This window comes from Pogoniulus pusillus, chromosome 14 (genome assembly GCF_015220805.1).
Source record: "Pogoniulus pusillus isolate bPogPus1 chromosome 14, bPogPus1.pri, whole genome shotgun sequence".
In the NCBI taxonomy this organism is placed as follows: domain Eukaryota; kingdom Metazoa; phylum Chordata; class Aves; order Piciformes; family Lybiidae; genus Pogoniulus; species Pogoniulus pusillus.
In genome coordinates this window covers 23,351,191-23,368,931 of record NC_087277.1, presented here as the reverse complement: position 1 = coordinate 23,368,931, position 17,741 = coordinate 23,351,191, and the positions used below count along the sequence as shown (strand labels likewise).

Genomic DNA, 17,741 nt, shown 5'->3' with positions numbered 1-17,741 from the left:
AACTGATTAACTTACATATTTTCACCTGAAGTCATTAGTGTGAAAGAACACACTGAATTTGTTTCATCATGAAAAAGTAGGATGATTGCAGTATTAGATTTTCCTCCATAAATAACAATTTACCAGAAATTGATTTTTTATTTCTTCTTAAAATAGAATTTTACTACAGTCTTTCAGCTGACTTTGCTCCTATTTCTGAAACAGAATTGCTTCCAAGCACACTTTTAAAAGTAAATTAATGCTTTTAGTTCTGCACATTTAGCTGAATCAGCACAAATATTGCTGAGCTGATGACACCACCTATACCTAGAGGAGCTGAAATCCCAATCTTGGCTGGTGAAGGAATAATCAAAAGATTTCCTAAGTTGCTGTCATAGGAAATGGAAAGAGGATATATCTATTATTCTGGTCCCTTGTTTGTGCCAGTATAGTTTAAAATGTTCAGTAATAGTTTTCATTTTGCAGTGTTTATAAGGCAGTTTAAGACAATCGTGCAGAGATGAAAAATCACCATGGAAGTTTCCAATCGAGCATCAATATCTCTCTGACATTTAGAAAGGAAATAAGTGCTGTGTTCTTTCTGAATGATACAGGTGAAGAAGGAAAAAAAAATGCTTAGTGTTTTCTATTCCAGTTCCCTGCATTTATCTTGTCAGGAATTATTCCTATGAAGCATGCTTATCCAGCAGTAAGTGGGAATAGGAAAATTCTTATTGCCAACACAGAAGATGTAATATCTGAGCCAAATATACTGGACTTGTAGAAATAACTTCCCTCCTTTGCTCACATATCATTTCCAAAGAAACTCAAGGCAGTAATCTTTGGATCTGTAGTAAAATCCTAAACTTAGAATCATAGAATCATAGAATCAAGCAGGCTGGAAGAGACCTCCAAGATCATCCAGTCCAACCTATCCCCCAGCCCTGTCCAGTCAACTAGACCATGGCACTAAGTGCCTCAGCCAGGTTTTTTTTGAACAACTCCTCTTTTAACACAGAGGATATTTTGCCAGCCACTGCATTGCCTTCTTCAGCAGATAAATTAAGCGATGTGCTCTAGCCAGCGTTATTTGTTCAAATACCTATCTTCATTGTGTTATTTGTTCTGGGCATAAAGTAATCAGCTTTGATGACAGATATTGCTATCATCTGTTATGCTTGTAATTAATTAATCACCATTTAATTGATCACCTATTGTAACACATCAGATGTATTGCCACCATGTGATGCCATTTTCTATTAGCTGGCTACTGGAGTCTCCTCCCACCCCAGGTGTGGCCACTTTGCCCACCCTGCCCTCTCCCCTTTATATTCTGCCCCAGGAAAGCTGGAAGCTTCAAGTTAGGCCCATTGTGGGTCAAGGGATTCTTTGCCTGGTGTCCCTGGTGAGTCTTCATGGTGTGCACTGGGTGACTTGGTGGAGGGTTTCAAAGGCCGGGGGGCCTGGTGGCCCCCCCGCTAGCTAGGGTTAGGCTCAGGCTCAGTAACCATTGCAACAACATCCACAGGTGCTGGGTGTGTGTCTTTGCTGGAGCTGGTTTCTTTTGTAGGGTATTTTGGAAGTTTGAGGCTCTTGCCTCAGGCTCTGAGATGACTGCAAAAGCTGTGGTGGAGAAGAAGAGCTCTTCAGGCAGAGTGAGAGGCCAGCCCTAGCCAGACAACTAGACCAAGAGCCCCATCCCGGCTTTTCTTGAACCCCTCCAGGGACTAGTAGCTGCTGGGGTATTTTCAAAATCATTTTCAGTAGAGAAGAGACTGCTTTTATGCCTGTTTGTCATAGTTTGAGGGATCCCAGGTTCCCCTAAGAAAACTACAGAGACCAAGACCTGTCAAAGAGAATGGATCTGGGCGTCCCAGGCTGTGGTACTATTGTTACTCCATTCCATTTTCTGGTATACTTGTGTATATGCTGAATATGTCAGGCAATGATATGAGGGCTTCATCCTAAGGATGGTCCCACTAGCCATGTCTCTGTGCATGGATGAGGAAACAAAAGCACAGTGGACATGAACCCTGTTGAAGAGACTAGGATACTCCAACAGGGATCTGCTTCTAAAGTTTGTCCCATTCATTTTATGTTCAAATGGAGGTGTGCCCATAGAGAACTTGGTCTAATGTGCATTACAAACAAGGCTAAAAGCTATCCTTTCCTTACTTATGCACAGTACAAAATATAACTTGAAGAACTGCAGCTGATTTTTTTTTTTTTAACAGAGTTGTCTTTATAGCACAGGGAAAAATACTCATTCATAGAAGATTTGATTAAGAGATTCATTTCTGTTCTTATGCAAAATTCAGCTGGAACATTGCCTCCCTAATAATTTCATTCTACCTTTTTTCCCCCTATTTGGCTCTGAGAAGCCTGATCTACTTGGGGATGTCCCTGCTTCCCGCAGAGGTATTGGACTAGAGGACCTCTAGAAATCTCTTCCAACCCAGTGCATTCTAGGATTCTATGACTTTATCTCTACTCCATTGTAACCCAATAGCAATAGTATAACCACTGCTGATCACAGACCATAATTTTTTCATTAACTCAGCAATGCAGACTTTGAAGGCTTGTCAGATCTTTCCTGGATTTCCCTGTAGAGTTCTTGAGGTTATTGCAGTTTGTTTTAGGTAATGGTGCAAATAGTGAGTGTTCAATAGTGAAGTGAATTTCACATAAGTTTATCTTTGTGAAATGATATTACTTTATAAAAAATACCTCATATATGATAAGAGAATTAGGCTACTGAGTGATTATTATCTATAACTTGAGTGTCAGCAGAGAGTGACCAAGCAAACTGTTTGAAAGCACCAAACAGAAAGGAACTTCAGTAAAAGATCTTGAAGGACTCATGGCACTGAGGGCTCGTCCTGACACCCTTCCCCTTTTCAAAGGCTGATGGTTGATCTCAAGTTGATATCTGATCAGCAGATAAAAGCAAGTGATAACAGAAAGACTGCATATATTTGTTGCGAGCACATTATTATTAGGTATAAGTAGTAACTGCATCGTTCAGACTGGAAGTGTTAACATCATTGCAACCATAATAATCGTGTTTCTTTTTCTCATTTTTAGTTTATTAACATTTTGATAAGACCTTGAGTAGTTTCTTTGTTCTACATATGCAGTATATCTTCACACAAGTAGCACAGGGACTGTTGTAACTGAAATCAGGAAAATTTATCTAAGGGTATTATATAAATTAATATTTATGTATTACAGAAAACTGAGGAGATCATTGCTGGAAAAAAAAAAGCTCAAATGATTTCATGAAACAGAGAAGGGAACAGAATTGCCCTCGAAACCCATTACTGAAATATCTTGTAAATGTTCTTTGGCAAAAGATTCTATTACTTAGGCTACATATAATGCAGGCAGGAGGCTAAAGATAATCAGCTATGGATTGGACAGGAGAAAATAAGTATTTGATTATAAAAAAACCCAAAACAATATTAACAAGATTGGTCCAGTTTTTAAATCACTATATGGAAGAAAAAGGCAATTGTAGAGGAAGTTTGTGTAATGGAGCCACAGAAAGGGGGAAAAAAAGAACAGGATTTTTATGACCCTCATTATGAGTACTGGATATTTCCAGTAGATGAAATGAAAACACTACTGCCCAGATAGAGATGCACAGGCATCTGCAACTCCAGGTGCAGTGTCCACTTATGACAACTGATACTGGCCATAAAAAAATGTTTGTGGGGCCTTACTCTCTACTATTTGATTTTGTTTGTAAAGCAGAACTTGGAATGGTGAAATGGTTTTGTGGGGGATCCTCTCTAAAAGCATTTAGTGAATTAGGATGTATTTTGAAGGATCTCATAAAAAAGCCATGCAAGATATTAAACAAATTAAGAACAAATAAGGAGTAAAAGTCCTAACATAAAGTCACAGGAACATTAACTTGGAGACCTTTAGATTGTCATTAGGGCCCAAACTTAAGATTTTTCTTAGAGAAAAAAAAAAAACCCAAACAATTTCCTCAGTGATTTACATTTCATAATCTGCTTTTTGGTAGTGTAACCCTTTTACTTCACACAGACTCCACAAATGAAGGTATTTGAAAAGTGCGGGTAGGGAATTGGAGGTTTTCATAACATGAGTATTCTCCTGTGTTCATCATAAGCTCTGAATAGTGTTGTCTGGCATGGTTTTGTATTTATCATCCCATCTGACTTTGCTTGCTTCTGCTTATTAATCTGAAATGCCACATCCTAGCCATGGACATTCCTAAAGTTTCATCTGCAGATACCGTTAACCTTATTGTTTCTCATGATTGCCATTTTCATTTTATATTTAACAATGCAGAATTCTTACATGAAAGCAGCATGCTTTATCCTAAAAGAAGTTTTAATTTATGATTATTAAACTGGAAATATAGCTAAAATATCAAAGTGTAAACCCCGGAAAAGCAGATATAAAAATACTTGCTATTAATCTCTTTAAACAATAATTTAGGATTTATATGTGTGTGTGTGTGTTTACTTCTCATTTACATGGAGCAAAAAATTTACTGCATCTGTTCAACCATGTCACTTTTATGCATTAGGATTCATCCCTCTGGAGATTTTTATCAGAACACGGAAATGTTCTGGTTGCTACCTACTGCAGAAAGGTCTCAAATGACTGAGCTATCACGAAAGTTAAGGGACTTTCTATTGTCTATATATAAAATGAGGAATGGTAATTTTTTAAATTATGAACATCCTTGAATGAGGTGGGACTTTGGAGGGCTGGCTCTGCTACTCCCATTTATATTTAACTCTTCATATTCCACTAGAAACTGTAGGATCGTATCCTTAAACAGTGGCAGAGTAAATCAGAGTTGGGAAGAAATTCAGCTGAGCTGCAGATACAAATTTACATTGTAAACACTTTACAAGGCATAGCTCCAAAGCTTTTTGCAGTAGTCTCCCCTTTGATTCATTAGCATGCCATAGAGACTATAAATATGTTAATGTATGTTGTTAGTCTTACATAGAGTCCATGTGCACTGTTTTAATAACTCAAACAACAATCTTAGCATTTAGAATGTGCTCTCCATATCACCACTATATTATTCAGTTTTGAAGATCACAAAGTTCTCACAAAGGTTAAAAAAATGCATTACTGAAGACAAACTTATTGGAAGAGAACTATAAGTCAAATTCTTCTCAACAGTAAATTTATGTCTATATTAGTGATCCTCCAAGTTTCACTTACTGAAAGCTGAGAAGCAGAGCTTCTGTTCAAAACTGGCTGGTAGTTGGGACTGGTGGCAGTTTGTTTCTACATTTGAGTTTTGTACCACTGAACATTTTTCTATGAGTAAATATTTATCAAAGAGTTGAATTTTCTGCTGTGTTTTCAGTATTAGTAGTATATTAAATATCTGATGTTAAGCTTAAAACTTGTCATTATTATCTCTATGGAGTTTTTCTTTTCACGTGCATGGATGGTACTGCTTTAGACCTGTTTCAGCTGCTGGAAGAAAGGCTGAACCCATGGATTACTTCCAGAATTAAGAAGAGCCATTCTATTTCCTTTTGAAAAAGGAGGTTAGGTAAAATTTTGTGCCACAGTTCAATAAATTACTTAGTAGAAGGACACACATGGTAAAGCAAAATAACCAGTGCTGCATACCAAAATTGTTTCAGGTAACATCTGTTTAATTATGAAAATGCACTTGTAATGCTTATGTTTAGGCTCTGCTTCTACAAAGTATTTCAGTTTGGGGCATAACTCATCATAAATCAAATTATTTCATTAATTGAATATTTCTTGAGCTTTACAGAAACTCATCACATCTCTAAAGGACATAAAGGAATAAATATTAAGCCATCTTAAAAGATCTTTGAATCTTCCTTAGGCTGAACTGTGAACCAAACAGTGTATGAAGGGTGAGGATTCAAAGCCACCAAAGTGAAAATAAACCTTTTTTGTGTCAATTTCTCTCTTAAACTTCTCTCATTGTATCTGGATAAAAGCATCCAAAAGATTTTTATTTATTTCAGTATTTATTTCCTCAGAATAACTATAAAAAAAACACCCTGAAGTTTATCTTAACACAAAACTACTACTATGAAATTAGATTGCAACTCCTGTTGATCCCATTAAAGAAATCAAATCTTATAAAGAACTAAAAAAAGGATGGTTTAGAACATTCTTTCTATGATAAAATTTCCACCCTAGTAATTAAGTGTACCATCATATTTTCTGCATGTTTTCCCATAGCAGGTTATTCCCATTTAGCTTTTCTCTCTTCCATTTCTTTCCCCTTCCCTTTCTCCCTCCTGTTTGCCGAAGAAGGTTCTACAGCTGAGCTGCCTTGCAGATTCTTTTTTCCATCCAAGAAATGGCTTCCTTTGCCTTTTTGTCAGTCTCTCCCTCTTTTAAATTCCGAGATCTGAACATCAAAGCTCCTGTGAATCTACCAAGTCTCAGGCACAAAAGTGACATACGGTCAATTTTTTTATTGTGTTGCATTAATATCCTCTTTAAAAGGAGCTGATGGTAGGTGTCCAGAAAAAATTTTATTTCCCTTTCTTTCTCCTAACCCTTCTATGAGTCCCACCTAGCTAAAATCATTCCTTTATGATATTTTCCTAAATGTCTCACTTGCTTGAAGAAGAATATTTATTTCTGGTTCATTAACTGTTGAAATTTTTTATTATGATCTGCATCTTTCTGTTTATATTAGTTTTTTATGCTGTCATGCCTAAATCTAATCATTACAGTGCCAACAATAATAGTAATTGACTTGCTCCTCACTATCTCTTTCAGCTAAGCATTTTGTTTCTCTCCATGATATCTAGTTACACATTCAGCTTGAATCTTCCTCTAATGAGATTAATAGACGTTGCAATGTAATTTCATAGTAGTAAATTTGTGTTAAGATAAACTTCAGAAAATAATGTCCTTTTTTTGTTTTAACATATCTGTTAACTTAAGCATGCAAAATATATTAATGTCTTTTTCAAAATCTTAAATAGATTTTTAAGAGGCTAAGGAAGATCTGGACTCCCACTGAATTCACAAAGCTATTAAAACCTAGAATGTTTCATCACATCTGGGACTAGTTAAGATAATTATTTTTTCTTTATACTTGTCCTCTAATCACAATTTGATGGGTTTGCCTGAACATCCATTTGAGTTATTAAAAAAATCAAATGGAAAAGAAAAATCACATCTTTCAAAGCCTTAAACTGCTTTAGAGGAATCCTTGTGATTCAAGCTGCTGAAGTTTCAGAGTCTTTCCTGTCTCTGTGAAAACAGAGGAACAAACTTTACAAAACAGACATTGTCCAGTGGGGCCACTCAGCACTTTAGAGGGAGACAAATCAAATCATCTAAATGAAGGTAAACACTCTCCCACCCTTTACTGATCACAAGATTGTGTGAAGACAGGAATGTTTAACTGGTTTCTAGTAGAATATGCATTTTTCCCATTTAGTTTCTACAGTGGTCATTTCAAACAACAAACATGAGTACATGATGAAACACCTGGGGATTTTGAGTTGGATTTCTATATTAATGTTAATATAGGTTGTCAGTTATGTTCATGCCCATGATAACTAGGCAGTAGTGAACATTAGACCAGATTCAGGCAAAAATAACCTACACAGATATCACAGCTAAGCTGTGGAATACAGAACATGGGTATTTGGGGAATCTAAATCAGTGCAATCAGGCTTCCTAAATGTAGGTCAGAAATCCCAGTATTGCTGTAATAATATAAATTGATCAATTTTAAGCTATTCAGCAAATAGGCCTCTCTGCATGACAAAGGTAACATTATCCCCAAGGGAGACCAACATTACTTGTTCTCAGCATGTGTTGCAAGTGAAATGTATCTAAAATTTAGGGGAAAAAATGAATGTAATCAGTATCAGTAATTGAATAAGTAGCTTTGCTTTTTGAAATAATCCCATGGAGTGGAGGAAACAATCTCATGTATGTAGCTGGACATGCCAAATTATGTACAAGATAATGGAAACCTGGGCTAGAACTTATTTGACTGTCTAAATCAAGAAGGTAGCAGGATTTACTAAGCTTGCTGCAGTTTGGTTTTCTGTGCATAAATTGGGAAGCAAATTCTGTTTGCCTTTTAGTTAGATTGCAGATGCCTAACAGAACAATTCTCTAGTGAAGGTGTTGCTAGGGTAAGGTTAGTTATACTACTAATTATGTTGACAAGGATGAACAACTGAATTCTGATTAAATGAGATTGCCAATGTTGTGTCACTTTAAGGTCAAAGACTGACAAATGTTAGGAAAAAAAAGAAAACAATTGTGAACATTTTTTATTATCTGATAGCAAGTTTCATGACATCTATGTCCTTGTGGCCAAGAAGGCCAATGGGATCCTGGGGTGTATTAGGAGGAGTGTGTCCAGCAGATCAAGGGAGGTTCTTCTCCCCCTCTACTCAACCCTGGTGAGAGCTTATCTTGAATACTGTTCTCAGTTTTGAGCTCTCCAGTTTAAGAAGGACAGGAATCTGCTGGAGAGAGTCCAGGGGAGGGCTTCGAGGATGATGAGGGGACAGGAGGGCATGGCTTATGAGGAGAGGCTGAGGGATCTGGGGCTTTCTAGTCTGGAGAAAAGAAGACTTAGAGGGGATTTGATAAATGTTTATAAGTATCTGAAGGCTGACAGGAGTTGGGGGGGGGGGGGGAGGGCAGGCTCTGCTCACTTGCTCCCTGTGATAGAACAAGGAGCAACAGGTGTAAGTTGCAGCAAAAGAGGTTCTGCCTCAACACAAGGGGGAACTTCTTTACTGTAAGGGTCACAGAGCACTGGAACAGGGTGCCCAGAGAGATCGTGGTGTCTCCTTCTCTGGAGACTTTCAAGGCCTGTCTGGATGTGTTCCTCTGTGATCTGTGTTAGATAGTACTGTCCTGCGCCAGCAGGGAAGTTGGACTCGATGATCTCTTTGGGTCCCTTCCAAACCCTAACATCCTATGATCTATCCAATGATTAAGGAATAACAAAGATAATGCAAACTGGGTCAGTTTCATCCTTCAGCACCAGAGCTTCTAGAGACCCCAAGCCAGGGCATCTGGGAGCTAAGAACCTTGAAAGATCAACCTGTCAGTTTATATGGCTCCAAAGTTGTTATCGACTAGCAAAATAAGAATGAAACATTGACAGTGCAACAGTTTTAGATCTAGAAAGAATCAGTGATCTGTGAAAAAAAAAACTCAATGGGTCAGCTGCTTCCAGTGATAATGAAAACAAATGTAATAAAGAGGGGAAAAAAAAGATAAAATAATTTAGACCTGCATTTCTGATCATATCTAAAGAAAAAACATTGGGTTAACCTTGCATCTTCTGGGCTTAACCTGTAATTTTCTAAGAAAAAAATATATGAAAAAGTGGAAGATTTAGCAAACCACTGAACTGATTTACTGGATTCAGAAAACTATTCATAAAGCCAGATATAATCAGATATTTATACAGTACTGCTTCTCAAGGAAATTTTTTAGTCTAATGTCTTCAAATTCCATTTGCTTTCTAGCTTCAAATTAATATTGAAGGATAACTTGTAATTAGTCATTCTGAAACTGCATTGAAAGACTACCGTTGTACTTTTACCTTCTCAGTTGCAATCAGACAGATCAGGCTGGGAATGGAAGAAATGAAAACCAATTTTTCTGTCCAATATTCAGAAGAGAACGTCAGCTTTAACTCTCCAAAGTAAGTTAGATCACACCTAGGGAAGATGATGATGTCTGAATGTACTCCATTTCAAATTAATCACTGTAAGTACCTCTCAGGGCTTTTATACTTAAAGCTAAACTATATTGAAGGTAAATATGTTCAAATTTTTGGACATATGTTAGCAAGTTTACGGAAGCAAGAATCACCTGCAAGTGACTGACTATGTAAAAACAAGTGTGCTCATAATCTAACTAGATGAGCATAAATGTAATAAGTGGAGATGAAGACTCTAGCCTTTTAGTATGTAGTCCAAAGCCCATAAAGCAAAAGTGGAGAGCCTCTATTGTGAGGGGCAGATGGTGCTTTTGGCTCTTTTTCACACCAGATGTGTCTTTTCAGATAAACAAAGACCAAGATCTTAATTCATACCTATGCTCAAAAGTAAAGGCCCTTCTTTTATCTCAGGTAGAAGTCAGTTCTCTTATCTTTAAAAGTAGTTTAGAATGAAACACACAATAATTTATATTGCCTCAAAAAGAACATGCATGTAACATGTGTGTAAATTATCACAATGTATAGCCTTGTGAAAGTTAAACATGGATGACATTTTTGAGTTTTGTTTTGTCCCTTCTCTGGATTGAGTTTTCCTTGAAAGAACAAACATGGTACCAGTAAGTCATTATATTTAAGCTAAATTGAAGGATTTGTCAGGATTTTTACTCCAAACTGGTAGACACAATGGCAAAAGAAATTTCTCCTGGTTTTCTTGTAGATATTAGAAATAACACTTTGTGTATAAAATTGGAGGTTATTGAAGTTATTTGGAGATAAAAGATTCTTAGCAAAGGAATATAAGGGATATTTAGACATACATCTAGTTACAAAACTGAGTCTTGTCAATTCTTCTCTAGTCCAATGTCTTCTGTGTGATACTGTCTTCAAGGACACTTATACAGGTGTAAAAATAGGCCATGACTCATTAGATAGTCTTAAGTGTAAGAAATACTATTTGAGATCATAAGGCTAAACTATCTGCCTTTGCCCAACAGAGTAGCCTTACTCTCACTGTTCATTGAGAATAGTCTGGTTCATGCACTACTCTTGCTTTTAAACTTTTAGAATTGTAAAACCAGAGTCCAAGTCATGTCTACAAAATACAAATCCTGATGTACCTTGATTACTTCATGGAACATTATGCTGAAATATCACAAAACTATGTGACAGAAATCTCTACCTTAGCTCTTACTATTATAACAGAATGACCAATATTTCAGTACCCAAATTTAGTTTCATGCTTCATTATCCAGGTTATGTATCCTTTTTCATTAAATGCTTCCTGAAGAATGAAGTTATCATCATTTTTGTCTCCACAAGTTAGTATTTTTGCTTTATATTTTCATGGATAAGAGTTGAATATATTAGGATAAATTTTGGTAAATGTTCTCATTTGGAAAACTTACATTACTTGGCATATCACCTCACACTGAAATATTTATGCCTAAGAAGAGCACATATGGGACTATAATAACATCACACTATCATCAATAATTATTACTGTGTCATTCAACAATATTTTATTGTTGGGGCTCAAAGCACTTTGAGAAAACTCTCATTAATTCCAGCAATCTGGGATGTACAAGAAGGAAGGGTAGTGTCTGACAAAACCATAGAGACAAAGCAGAAAACAAGTAATTCTAAGCAAAACAATTTCTGGAGTACTCATTTGGCTTAGTATTAAAAGTTTCAATGTTGCTTTACATGCCTTCTTGGATAAACAAATGTCATAAATGTCTAAATAATAACCCCCACACAATACATGTGGGATGGAATTTCTTAAGATAGCAGCTTGCAGCTATCCTGATAATGCAAACTGTGGCTGAACTGAGCAACCCTTCTTTTTTTTAATACAAATGTTGACATTCTTTATCACTAAGCTACATTGGTTTAGATTAGAAGTTAAGAAAAAGTTCTTTACAATATGAGTGGTTGAGCACTGGGGCAGGGTGCCCAGGGAAGTGATTGAGGCTCTGTTCCTGGAGATGTGCGAGGTGAGGCTTGGATGGGGCTCTGGGTGACCTGATCTAGTCCAACCCCCTCTGCTCACTGCAAGGAGGAGATGGACTAGATGACCTCTAGAATTCCCTTCCAATCTGAGTGATTTGGTGATTCCATGATATCCTAGATTTATACAGCTGCTGACAGTTTGCTGTGATGGTTTGGGAGTTACCTGCCCCCCCCACTCTTAGGAAGTCACCCAGACTGGACTCAGCCAGCTGGAAGTTAAGGAACAAAGCTTTATATTCACAGCTTAGCACAATATACAAGAAGATGTTTACAATATACCACAAATATATAGAGCTGCATACAAAATATGCAAGTTAAAGGTAATACAGAAATGCAACAGCCCTCCGAGAAACCAGAGTCCCCAGGAGGGGCTCCCAACCACCCTTCCACCTTCATTTCCCACCTCGACCTCATCCCAGAGTTTACCTTACATGCAAGGTGAGTTTGGAGGAGGATTGTCAAGGGGGGTTAGAAGCAGAAGGATTACACAGAAGTTACATAGAAGCAGCCCAGGAAGAAACACAGACTCCAAGAGACAGGGACACACACATTGTCCTATTTATGTTTGTGTCTAGTTTTTATACATCTCGGCAAGCCTATGAGTGAAGTCAACATCATCATTGTTTCCTTTCTACAGCCTGTAATCTAATTTTCTTACTAAAATATTTCCATTTGCCTCAAACCAGTACAGTTGCCCAGGAGACACTCTTCATTACAGAATCACAGAATCACTGAGGCTGGAAGAAACCTCTGAGGTCATCAGGCCTGGCCTATAACCCAGCACCCATCAGCTAAACCATGTCACCAAGTGCCACATCCAATCTTTTCTTAAAGACCTCCAGAGATGGCAACTCCACCATCTCACTGGGTAGTCCATTCCAGTGTCCAATCACCTTTGCCATGAGGAAGTGCTTCCTAATAGCCAACCTAAACCTCCCCTGGTGCAGCTTCAGACCATGCCCTCAAGTCCTGTCAAGAGTTGCCTGGGAGAAAAGCCTGACCCCCACCTGACTACAACTTCCTTTTAGGTAGCTGTAGAGAGTGCTGCAGTCCCCTCTCAGTCTCCTCCTCTTCGGGCCCAACATCCCCAGCTCCCTCAGCCTCTCTTCATCAGACTCTCTCTTCAGGCCCCCCACCAGTCTCATCGCTCTCTTCTGGGCCTGCTCCAGCACCTCAGCATCCTTCTTGCAGCGCTTGAGGTGAGGCCTCATCAGTGCCAAGTACAGGGGCAGAGTGACATCCCTAGTCCTGCTGGCCACACTATTCCTGATACAGGCCAGGATGGCATTGACCTTCTGTGCCACCCGGGCACAATACTGGCTCATGTCCAGCTGCCTGTCCACCAGCACTCCCACAGCCCTCTCAGCCAGGCTGCTCTCCAGCCACTCACCCCCTAGTCTGTATCGCTGCATGGGGTTATTGTGGCCAAAGTGTGGGGCTCTGCACTTGGTCCTGTTGGCTCTCATTCCATTGGCCCCAGCCCACTGACCCTCCAGCAGATCAACACTCCCTCCCAGCTTAGTCCAGGGGTTTGGTGCTGTGCTATTTTGAAGCAGGGTAGAATGTTTTGGTGAGAGAAAGTAGATAATTGGTTGTGAAAGGAAAACAATGGTTATGTCTACTCCCCTCACAGTCTTGCTGAGGTGTATGGGAACAAGAAAGTAAACACTAGATAGCACATTCGCCATTTTTTTCTCACTCTGCTTTTGGCTTCGGACTCAGCTGCATCCCCTTAACCTCACTGCCACTAACCTTGCTCCTTAACCTCTTGGTTGCACCTCTTTTCTTCCTGAGAACTGGGGTAAGGTTGAGAGGGGTAGGGGGAGGTGCAGGGGTGGTTGAGAGCCCCTCCTGGGGACTCAGGTTTCTGGGAGGGGAGTTGTGTTTCTGTATTACCTTTTACCTTGTATATTTCTGTCTATAACTGTATATATTGTAAATAGCTGCTTGTATATTGTGCTAGCTGTAAATAAATAGTTTCATTTATATTCCCAGAGCCCGTCTGAGTTAGCTGGGTGTTTCTAAAAAGTGTGGGGGGGGTGGGATAGAAGCCAAACCTCCACAGGTGCAAACTGATGTGTTGCTGTCCATTGGAGTCCAAAGAAAGGTAATACAAATGTACTCTTATTAGTAATGAATATTCATCTTAAAATCCAGCATAATTAGGTTTGTTTTAGAACTGTCTTTCCTATGCATGAGTCCCTTTGTGGATTTGGGCCTAAGGGCCTTCAACTAACTAGCAAGGTTGATTAACTGTAAATGAGAGAACACTTCACAAATCAAACACTAAATTCTTTGTATAATTGCTGCAAGATTTTGGACCAGCTATACAATTTATTACAAGGGGATGCACAGAAAATAGTTTCTGGTTTATCTCAATGAAAATTGAATTTCTGAAGCGGTCCCATTAAGATTAAAAATACTGTATTCAAATGACTACTATTACCTATGTTCCTCATAGCTATTTACTCTGTTAAATGTTTTGTGTTAACTGAGAAGCAATTTGCTATCCAGTGTTGTCTATTTTTCTTTCAATATGATGAGCCTTGCTGCCAAAAATCTAATTAGTTCCAATCTATCAGCCACTTTTGAGATAAATTATACTCCATGTGGCACCATGTAAGGTCAGCATGATTACCATAGGACTTAAGCATAATACTCAGTTCCTTTGAGAAAAACACTAATGAAAATAACAAAAGAACTTGTGCTTAAAAATTCATTGATGAACTATGGTGCTTTTCACAACATTTTGTTTCATTACCAATGGAATTACCAAAAGTCTGAATTTAAGGACCATTTCAGTCACAGCAGACTTGCCCATGTATGTAGTGGTGACACTGAAACAGGTAAGAAATCTGGCCAACATTTCATTGGCCCTGGAAACAGAAATAGGCAGGCATCACTGCAGAGTCCTGGCATACAAGTAAACATCATTTTTCATTACTGTTAGAGCCTCTGTATCCTGAACTCTGCTGCCCTACAGAAATGCTAACAGCTTTAGGAACTCACTTAAGACACTACTTGTCAACATCACAAGATGGCACTGTAAATAGTATTTGGAAATATCGCTGTGTTTTAATTTGATGTTGCTCTCTATTTCTGTGCTGCTCAGATCATCATCCCTCATAAATCACATCTGCAGTCAAGCATGATTTTCAAGGAGACATTGACTGAGTGAATAATGCCCTCCAATACAAAACATCAAAACAAACTATCCCTTCACAAAGTTCAATAGATACAGGACATCAACAGTCAGAAATTGGGGTGAAAACTTCAGAGTCGAGCTCAACGTCACAGTGCAAGAAAGCTGTCACATCCCAGGAATCACAAAGAATTGATATGTGCCTCAACCCCTCCCAGCTGTCTAAACTCTACTACTGAAGAAAAATGCCGTCCCCAAAATCCCAAAACATAGCTGCTTATTGCAAAATCTTTGCTTCTGATTATTCAGCAGACCTTTGGGTACTGTTTTTAATACACATGGGACATATCTATCGAGCATATCTGACCCTTTCTTGCATGTGAAGCACAGGCAACAGAATGTGCAGGAGCAGTGCAGGCTGGATATTTTTTTCCTTAGATCTCTGGTTGCCCTGAAATATCAAAGGTTTTTGAGTGGCTTTCTTAGTTACGGAAGAAATAGTTGAGGAAAGGTGGGGATGGAGAAAGATCTTAGAAACCAAGAGGCTGAAGTAAGTCCTCCAGAAATTGGCATTTGCAATGCCTGAAGTAAATAAGGACATAGCTGCTGCATAGGTATCATTTTGCAAACATAATCTTGTATCTGTACTAATGCAGTTACTCTTTCAGCTTCCAAAGAGGCTTCTTTCATGCTGCTTCTCTGTGGCACTTGCTGTTCTTTTCACAGCTGATGTAGCATATGTGTAAAAGATGCTCCATTATTGTCATCTGAGTGAGTGTTGCTGCGGTAGGAATTTATGCAGAGCACAAAGAGCCAGAAAAAGCAATGTACCTGCAAACTGACCTTGTGCTACCACATAATAGGAATATGTTGTTCCTTTCATCAGAACAGGATTTCATCAGAACTCTTGCTGGTTTTCACTTTGTTTAACACTGGTTTTATGTGTCAAGTTAAAAGAACCGTAGGATTTTCAAGATGACATTTTATTATCTTCTGTTTTGTGCCCGTGCACATTCCCACACGTGTGCATTTTCCTTTTTCCATGAAATAATGTATTAAAGCTTTTGTATTTCTGCTTCTATTTCAAGAAAGGCATGAGAATATTTGTTTTAAAGACACTTGCAGGAATACTTCACACTGACCTGGTTGCTATTTCTTAGATTTTTTTTTTTTTCAGCTGAATGCAAGTATATTTGAGGGATACACACCAAAAGAAACTGAAAAAAAAAAAGTCAACTGCAATGCTAGATCACATGGTTTGACCCATGTATTTCTTTCAAATTATGGTTTAGATGCTGTTTCAGCAAGTTTCTCCTGACTTTGTCAAGACACATTCAGCAAGTGAATGAAAGAGCTCAGAACAGCTTATGGCACCATCCATCACCTTTACTAGCCAAGTGTCACTGACAAAAGAATGTCACAGAAACTGATTTAATATCTGGGCAAAGAAAATGAAGTAAACAACTGTCCTACAGAGCAGAGAATCCATGCTGTACAAAATACCCTGCTTTCCACTGCAGCACTAAGGACTTGCAACTAGCATTGCTTGAAGCTGTATTCCTTATGTCATGCCTAACGAATGATTGCTGTACTGGTATATTCTGTGAGGAAATAGACAGATATTAAAAAGATAAAAAGCAATTACTTCATTAATAGCAAGAAATAAGACTATCCATTGCACCCCCATATATCTTGGCTAATGTCTGGAGAATTATGTTGACTGCTCCATACTGTAAATCTAGGGGGACCAGCATAACAACTCTATGGGGACAGATACCTCCTAATAATTTTCTAGGTAGGATGCAAAGCCAGGGTTCTGTTTTGGTGTAGGATTAAAGTTGGAGATAGATATACATAATTTATTGCTAGATCCTGCCAGATACACAGAGTCGGAATGCATATTCTATATATGGGAGAGTAGAGCTCTCAGCTGTTTGTTGAGCTGATGTCTGGGTCCCTTCTGTGATTGCAGTTTGGGTTGTGATAAGACTTAAGAAGGGTTATGATGTTTAGGATTAGAATTTGAAACCAAGAATTAAAAGGCTCACTTTACTGGTTTGGTAGGATCAATTAATGACAGCAGCCGAGTGTTGGTTGAATGGTTGCTAATTAACTGGAGGCAGAAGGGGATGTCATGGTATGGTTAGAAGCAGAGTTATAACTGGGGAGACAGTGCTGAAATGCATAATTTACTGTTAGATTCTCCTTGATCGCAGAATCACAGAATTAACCAGGTTGGAAAAGACTTCTAGGATCATTGAGTCCAACCTATCACCTAACCCTTCTAATTAACTAAACCATAGTAATAAGTGCCTCATCCAGTTTCCTTTTTAACATCTCCAGAGATGGTGACTCGACCACCTCCCCAGACAGCCCATTCCAATGCCAATCAGTCTTTCTGTGAACAATTTCTTCCTAACATCCAGCCTAAACCTGCCCTGGCACAGTTTGAGGTTGTGTCCTCTTCTGTCACTGGGTGCATGGGAAAAGAGACCAACCTCTGCCTGGCTACAACCTCCTTTCAGGTAGTTGTAGACAGCAATGAGGCCTCCCCTGAACCTCCTCTTCTCCAGACGGGACACCCCCAGCTCCCTCAGCTGCTCCTTTTAGGCCTGTGCTCCAGCCCCCTCACCAGCCTTGGTGCCACTCTCTGGACACGTTCAAGCATCTCATCATCCCTCCTAAACTGTGGGGCCCAGAGCCAGACTCAGCACTCAAGGTGTAGCCCAACCAGGGCCGAGCACAGGGGCAGAATGACCTCCCTGGTCTGTCCCTCTTCAGAGCCCTCTTGCCCTTTAACAGATTGAATTTGAACCAATCCATGCAATGAAAAAAAAAAATAATTAAAAAATAGTACCATAGATTCATGATTCAGTACTCAGAGTCTGTAAATGATACTTCTTA

At 38.8% G+C, this 17,741-nt stretch overlaps 1 long non-coding RNA gene across 1 annotated transcript; it reads left to right on the top strand.

The window, feature by feature from the left end:
• The first annotated feature begins 1,351 nt into the window (after positions 1 to 1,351).
• Positions 1,352 to 16,841, top strand: LOC135181413 (uncharacterized). Its single transcript, XR_010304866.1, has 3 exons — positions 1,352 to 1,384; positions 9,574 to 9,667; positions 16,015 to 16,841. It is a non-coding gene; the product is annotated as an uncharacterized LOC135181413 (long non-coding RNA).
• The last annotated feature ends 900 nt before the right edge of the window (positions 16,842 to 17,741 follow it).